Raw genomic sequence first — 7,463 nt, forward strand, 5'->3', positions numbered from 1 at the left:
AGCTTGTCATCTACCTCTCGAACTTGAACATCGAGCATTTTGGGCGACGAAGTACTTGAACTTTGACTTGGGCAAGGCGGGAGAGGCGAGAATTCTTCAACTTCACGAGTTAGAGGAATTCCGGAATTTTGCTTATGAGAATGCCAAGATATATAAAGAAAAAACCAAGAAATGGCATGACAAAAAAATCAAATTCAAAGAATTCCAAGAAGGAGAACTAGTTCTCCTATTCAACTCAAGATTGAAGTTGTTTCCCGGAAAACTAAAGTCAAGATGATCGGGCCCTTTCAAGGTAACAAAGGTATTTCCACACGGTGCTGTCGAATTGAAAGATATACATTCCGATCGGAACTTCAAGGTCAATGGACAAAGACTCAAATCGTATTTCGGGGAGGAATCAAAACTTTCGATGGAGTCCATCCACCTGGTTGCCATTTGAAGAACGAATTGTCAAGCTCAGGACACTAAACAAGCGCTTATTGGGAGGCAACCCAACTTCATATCCTTTGCATTTTAGTTTGATGTCAGTTCATTTACTTTCAATTTTAGTTTTGAATTACTAATTTTATTCATTCTTGATGTTTAGTATAAGCAAGAAATCATAAAAATGTGTTGGGGATTGTTTTTTTCAGTTGAGAGGGAGAAAAACACGCCTGAAGCGCAAGTTGTGCGCCTGAAGCGCATTTCAGGAAATTCAGCGCTGTGAACGTGCGCCTGGAGCGCGCCTGGGGCGCTTGAAGCGCATTTTAGGAAATTCACCTCTGCCAACGCGCGCCTGGGGCGCGCCCTGGAGTGCTTGAAGCACATTTACCAGGTTTGGCCTTTGCCAATGCGCGCCTGGAGCGCGTCCTGGAGCGCTTAAAGCGCATTTAACAGATGTCCTGGCAATGCTGGGCTTTTAAACGTTACAAGTAAGTAAACCTTCTCTCTTTCACCAAAACCATTATCATTGAAGGTCAAGCTCCCTCCCTTCACACAACCTCGAAAATTGTCTCATCCTCAAGTAAGTTTCCCTCTCCTATCCAACATCATCCCATCCTCAAGTAAGTTTCCCCAAACCTCTAATATCAACTCATTCTTGTTTACTGATGCATGTGGGTTTTTCTCTTTTAAATTTGAATCTATGCTAAATGTTATACATTATGCATGCACGCATGTTTGTTTAATGAGATCGAATGGGGTTAATGGTTGCGAGATTGGGGGTTGTTCATTCATTATTATGCTTGCATTCCAACAGTTTGATAAAATGTCACAACCATTATCATGCTTGCATTCCAACTGTTTGTTAAAATGACACAACCAATGCAAATGCATTACTATCACTTAGAATTTTGGTGGACAAACTCATGGCCATGTATGATGTTATTTTTCCAAGGTAGACCGTGCCTAAATTAAATAGCTCTAACTTGAAATATTCTGAAACTTGGGGGTGATTACTTGTTTTTCAGGACAGAATCGCAACCCAACAAAAAGCAAAACGAACTAAGGTTGCAACTACATCTTCCGCCCCACAACACGATGCATTCCTATTCAAGACCAGGGCAACACAGGAATACCATGCCAAACTCCCAGCAGTCCACAAGTTTGTAAGTGAAAAAAAAATTAGTTGGAAGACGATGAATTTGTTGACATCCAGGCTATGATTGCTTCCCGAGGATGGGAGAAGCTGACCACATATGTCACCACAGCGAGCAAATCATTAGCTGTGGAATTCTACTCTAATGCCTCCGATCTAAAGTCTGACCAACCATTCCCATTTGACCAATTTGTGAGTTACGTGAGGGGAAAAAGGGTACCATTCACACCTCAAGTCATCAATGAAATTTTTGGCCTGCCGAACTATAATGATTGCCGCTTTCTAGCTATGGAAACACAACTTATAAGAGCAAGCAGTCAGGAAATCCTACGCATTTTATGCAGACCAGGCACAGATTGGGTACGAAATAGAGATGGCTCAGTTCGGAAATTACACTCAATGGACCTCACCCCGATTGCTAAAGCATGGAGTACTTTTGTCCATCATACACTATTGCCATGTTCGAATGTGTCCGATATAACATTTCAAAGAGCATGTCTACTACTTGCTATCTTAAAAGGTGACATAATTAATGTGGGCATGTTAATAGCCAAGGATATTCGGGGCACAACCATTCTTGATCCCCCGACAGGCTACTTCCATCACGCCTCCCTGATAGGCAAATTATGTGAGTTGGTGCGAGTGGTACCAAAACAAGGCGAAGAAATGTTGAAACCCGCTACTCCAATCACTGCAAGATGGATAACAAAACACTCTATGATTCCAGCAGACCATCCTATTGCCCCACCAGTAGCAATGCCAGCAGAGGAAAATACTGAACCACAGGAACCACAACACCACCCTCCACAACCATCCCAGCTCTCTAACGAAGACATAATCGGTAGATTGAAAACTATGATGGAACGAGTGATGATTGATCAGCGAGATAGACATGTCAGATTAGAACTGGGGATGACCAATCTCTATCGAGCATTTGCCTCCTCTCAACAGACACCGGGAGACATGTTTTATGCTGATTTATTTACACCTCACCAGTATACCGGCGACCATAGTAGAACAGGAGCAGATGATCTAAACGAGGATCATTGAATTGCTAAACTAGAGAAGTTTTCTTTCTTTTGTTTTGATTTTTTTTTTCTTTCATTTTTCTCTTTTCTTGTTTTTCTTTGTTTTAGTCTAGTCTATTTGCTTTTCTTTGCGTCGTCTTGTTTTCTTTGCTTGATGATGTAACAGTCGTATTGACTTGCACTTAATCTTAAAATTTCTATTTGTGATTTTGCAAGTTAAATTTCATTTCTTAGATTATGTTATTGCTCAAGTCGACAAGCCTTCCTAATGCATGCATTCTTGATTACTAAATGGTTGTAGAAGGCTAATATGCCATCAATTTTTCAAAAATACAATTTTAACTTTTCAGAAGCATGTTGGCTTTATTTTGATTGTTCATACTCTCTCTTATTATCCTAGCTGTGAGCTTTTGAGCCTAAACACTTAAATTCTTTGTTGTGTGATTATCCAGACGTGTGTTATCCCTCTAGAACTTGCACTAATTCTGACTTGCATCACATGTAATTTATGCATACATTGAGGCAATTTTATTGGTCGTTTGAGCCATTCTAACTACCCTATGAAAATTTTACCATTTGCTAGCCCCTTTGAGCTTTGCCCTTTTATTTCGGTTACTAGCCACATTACAAGCAAAACACCTGACTTTAATTAAACCACCTTACTTGGAGTTAGGTAGAAAAAAAAAATTTGTCTTGATAAAATTCTAAGTTTGGGGTTGCTCATGGGATAGCAACTTTTTAAGTTTGGGGTGGTGATTGTCTTGATTATTTTGTCATTGTTTGAGAATCTCCAAAATGAAAAGGTGAAGAAAAAAAAATGGTAGAATAATCTGGAAATGTATGCCTATCTCCAAGTGGTAAAGCCTACTATCCTAAAATGTCCTACCCTTACCTAAGCCCCATTACAACCCGAAAGCCCCCAAAAAAAATGTATGTGTTTACTGCATTGTGATTGCTAACTAGAATTTTTTCAAGCCTATGGTAAACCTCTCTAAACACTTGAGAGAAATTTTGGTGAGATTGTGTGAAGAGAGAGTTGAATTTGATGAATGAATGCCAAGATGTACAAATCTTGTTGTCTGTATTTTTGAAAACACCCATAGAGCATGATGAATGTTTTGCAGTAGCAAGAACTCTGAAATTTGAGTTTGATATAATTTGAGAAATTAAATTTAAGTGTGCATTTAACAGGACCAAATATGAAATTAATTGTTGCTTGGGGACAAGCAATAGATTAAGTTTGGGGTTGTGATGACTCTTCATCATATGCATATTTTCCCACTGTTTTAGTCTTATTTATCCTCAATCATCAGTTAAATTAAGGATTTATTTGATACATTTTGTTGATTTTTGTTCTTTGAGTTAATAAAATGTTTTTTTGTTTTTATTTTGTTGATTAAGTAGGAATTTGTCGTAATTTTACATTGCGTTTTGTTTTAGTGCAGTGCTGAATTTTGGTGAAGAATCAACATGATATATGTGGAGTATTTCAGCCATATCTGGAGTTCTAGATGTCCAATTAGTGTCACTCCAAGTGCTAATGAAAGCTAAGATCCATATCTACAACTTTCATGAAGACACTGGGACCAAATTCAGATGCAAAAGATGAGAAAAATGCAAAATACATCAGACAACAGATGTTGTACGCTTGGAGCGCGCCCTGCACGCCTGAAGCGCATTTCTCCGGTTTGGCCTCTGCCAAGGAGCGCCTGGAGCGTGTCTTCCGCGCCTGGGGGGCGCGACGCGCACCAGCAACCATAAAAACGCAGATTTTTACTGTTTTAGGGATCTTTTTTACTCTTGGGAACTTGGGAGACTTGTGCCCTAGCATAGAAACTCAAAGATGACCGTTTCTAATGCCATTGAAGGAATTTTATCAAGAATCATCCATGAATCATTCTTGTAATTCATCTTTAATCCTTATCTTTTGTATCTCTGTCATGAGTAACTAAACCCTATTTGTTAGGGATGAATTTATTGAATTGTTTTTCTCATCCCTGTGCTTAATGCTTTTTATTGCTTGATCAACATTAAAATGTTCTACGATTTGTATTTTGAAACGGAAGTGGACTTTACGAATGCTTGAGGTGAGAAATTCATGAATTTGTAGTCTAGGGATAGATGCAGGTCATGAAACCAATTAAATTAGTTGCAAAGCAATAATTTACAAGAGAATTTCTATACGGTAATGCTTAATTCTAATCTTAAATCAACTTAGGAATTAAGGGTTACTTTCGAATTAAAGGTTTTGTCACTAAGACATTAGGGCAAGAATAATAAAGAGAATTCGGTAATAATTCAATAAAGGAATTCAGTAACTAGGATCAAATTAGACACCAAGGTTGGATTCGAAGTGAAGCTCATCCCTGACATTTTTCTCATTATAAAAGATCAATTTTATTATTGTTGTTAATTTCAAACATTATTTCAATCAACTTGGGAACCTTTTTGTTCAATTCTAGTAATCAAATATAATTCAATAGTAAAACGCAACCCTTGAGTTCGACACTCGGTACTACCGTTTTATTATTACTTGCAACGATTCAGTACACTTGCTGAAATGATATCACTTGTTGAGGTGCAGAGAAAGGTTTTGTAGCCTTATAATTCAAAAGGAAGTATTTCATGTCAATCTTTATATGTCTACTGCCCCATTCATTTTCAGACGAATTGGGGAATAATTATGGTGCTGAATTTTAAAACTATAACACAAATCCTTTATAATTTTGTTATTTAGATTGGTCGCATTATCAATAAAAATCTTATTTGGCAAGCCATATGGACAAACTAATTCTCTTTTGATGAATCTGACAACCACACTCCTTGTAATACTAGCATAAGAAGCGGGTTCAACCTATTTTGTGAAATGATCAATAGCTACTAGGATACACATGTGCCAATTGGAAGTTTTAGGCTCAATGAGTCCAATAACATCCATTCTGTACATTGAAAATGGTCATGGTGATGTTAAGACATTCAAAGAGGTTGGTCGTACATGTACTTTATCAACATAGATTTGACATTTATGACATTTCTTTACGTAATTAAAGCAATTAGACTTTATAGTAAACCGATAATAACCAACCCTTAAAAAGTTTCTTGCCATTGCATGAGTTCCAAAAGAACCCTCGTGAACCTCTTGAATGATTTTCTCTACTTCCGTTTTGTCCACACATTTGAGAAGAATCATATCATGATTTCTTTTATAAAGCATGTCACTATTTACAAAGAAGTTCATTGACAACCTTCTTCAAAATCCTCTTGTCATTCTATGAAATACCTGATGGATATTCCTTATTCTTGACATAGGATTTGATATCATAAAACCATGTCTTGTTGTTAGGCTTTTCTTCTATTGATAATCAATATGATAACTTATCCTTTTGTTGAATTTTTATGATGACACATCATTATTGGTGCTTATTTTATGACAATGAGGCTAGGGCGTCGACCAATTGGTTTCCTTCTCGACGATAAGCCCAGGCTAATGCAGTGTGAATTCCTAATGAATAACATGTACTTAATCGGGTCCACTTTAGACACCAACCAATTTGTATGACATAAAATGTATTGCCTCAACAGACGATAAACCCAAGCTAATGCACAACATGTTTATTCTAGTAGTGAGTACCTTGTTTCACAACTAGGGAACTTTTTGCTCAAATAAGAAATGGTGTGCTCCATATTACTAGATTCATCATATTGCCCCTATACACAACCCATTGACCCAAAGTATTGTTAAGTACATAATAAGCGGTTTTATAGGAATTGGAGGCACTAGGATTGGAGGTTTTGACAAGTATTGCTTAATCTTCTTGAAAGCTTTTTGAAAATTCTCAATCCATTCAACCTTTTGGTCTTTTCTCAACAACTTGAAAATTGGCTTGCATGTTTTGGGGAGATGAGATATGAACCCGACAATGTAATTCAATCTACCCAAGAAGCCACAAACTTCTTTTTGCATACGTGGAGCCGACATTTTTTGTATTGCTCCTACTTTATCTGGGTCCATTTTTATCCTTTCTTGAATAACGACAAACCCAAGTAACTTGAATGATCTCACTCTAAAACTGCATTTAACATAGTTGATGACTCTTCATAATATACATAAATTTTACTATTTATAGTTTTATTTATCTATAATTATTAGTTAACTTGAGGAGTTAATTGATATATCTTGTTGATTCTAGTTGTTTGAGTTAATAAAATATTTATGTTCTTATTTCCTTGATAAAGTAGGGATTTTTTTTTGTAGTTTTGTGTTGTTTCTTTGTTTTAGTGTAGCACTGAATTTTGGTGAGAAATCAACGTGGCCTATGTGAAATATTTCAACCATATCTGGCGTTTTAGATGTCCAATTAGAGTCAAAATAAGTGCAAATGAAAGCTATGATCCATATCTACACCTTTCATGAAGACACTGGGACCAAATTCGAAGTCAAAATAGGAGCCAAATGCAGAAAATGTCAAATAAAAGATGTTATGCGCCTGAAGCGCGTGAAATGCGCCTAAAGCGCATTACAGACAATACAATATGTCTCTTTTGCGCCTGAAGCATAATCCTGAACTTGGGGCGCATGACACACAGCATAATACATTAAAATGCAGTTTTTTTACTCTTTAGGCATCTTGTTTACTATTGGGAAGTTGAGAAACTTATGCCATAACAGATAAACTCAAAGACATCTGTTTCTAACACAATTGTAGCAGTTTTATCAAGAATCATTCATGAATCCTTCTTTTAATTCTTCTATAATATTTATCTCTTATATCTCTTTCATGAGTAACTAAATCCTATTTGTTAGGGATTAGTGTAACAAGATGAAACCCTTATTTTTCTGATTTGATTTCTAGTTATAT

Source organism: Cicer arietinum, chromosome 6, assembly GCF_000331145.2.
Source record: "Cicer arietinum cultivar CDC Frontier isolate Library 1 chromosome 6, Cicar.CDCFrontier_v2.0, whole genome shotgun sequence".
NCBI lineage: Eukaryota > Viridiplantae > Streptophyta > Magnoliopsida > Fabales > Fabaceae > Cicer > Cicer arietinum.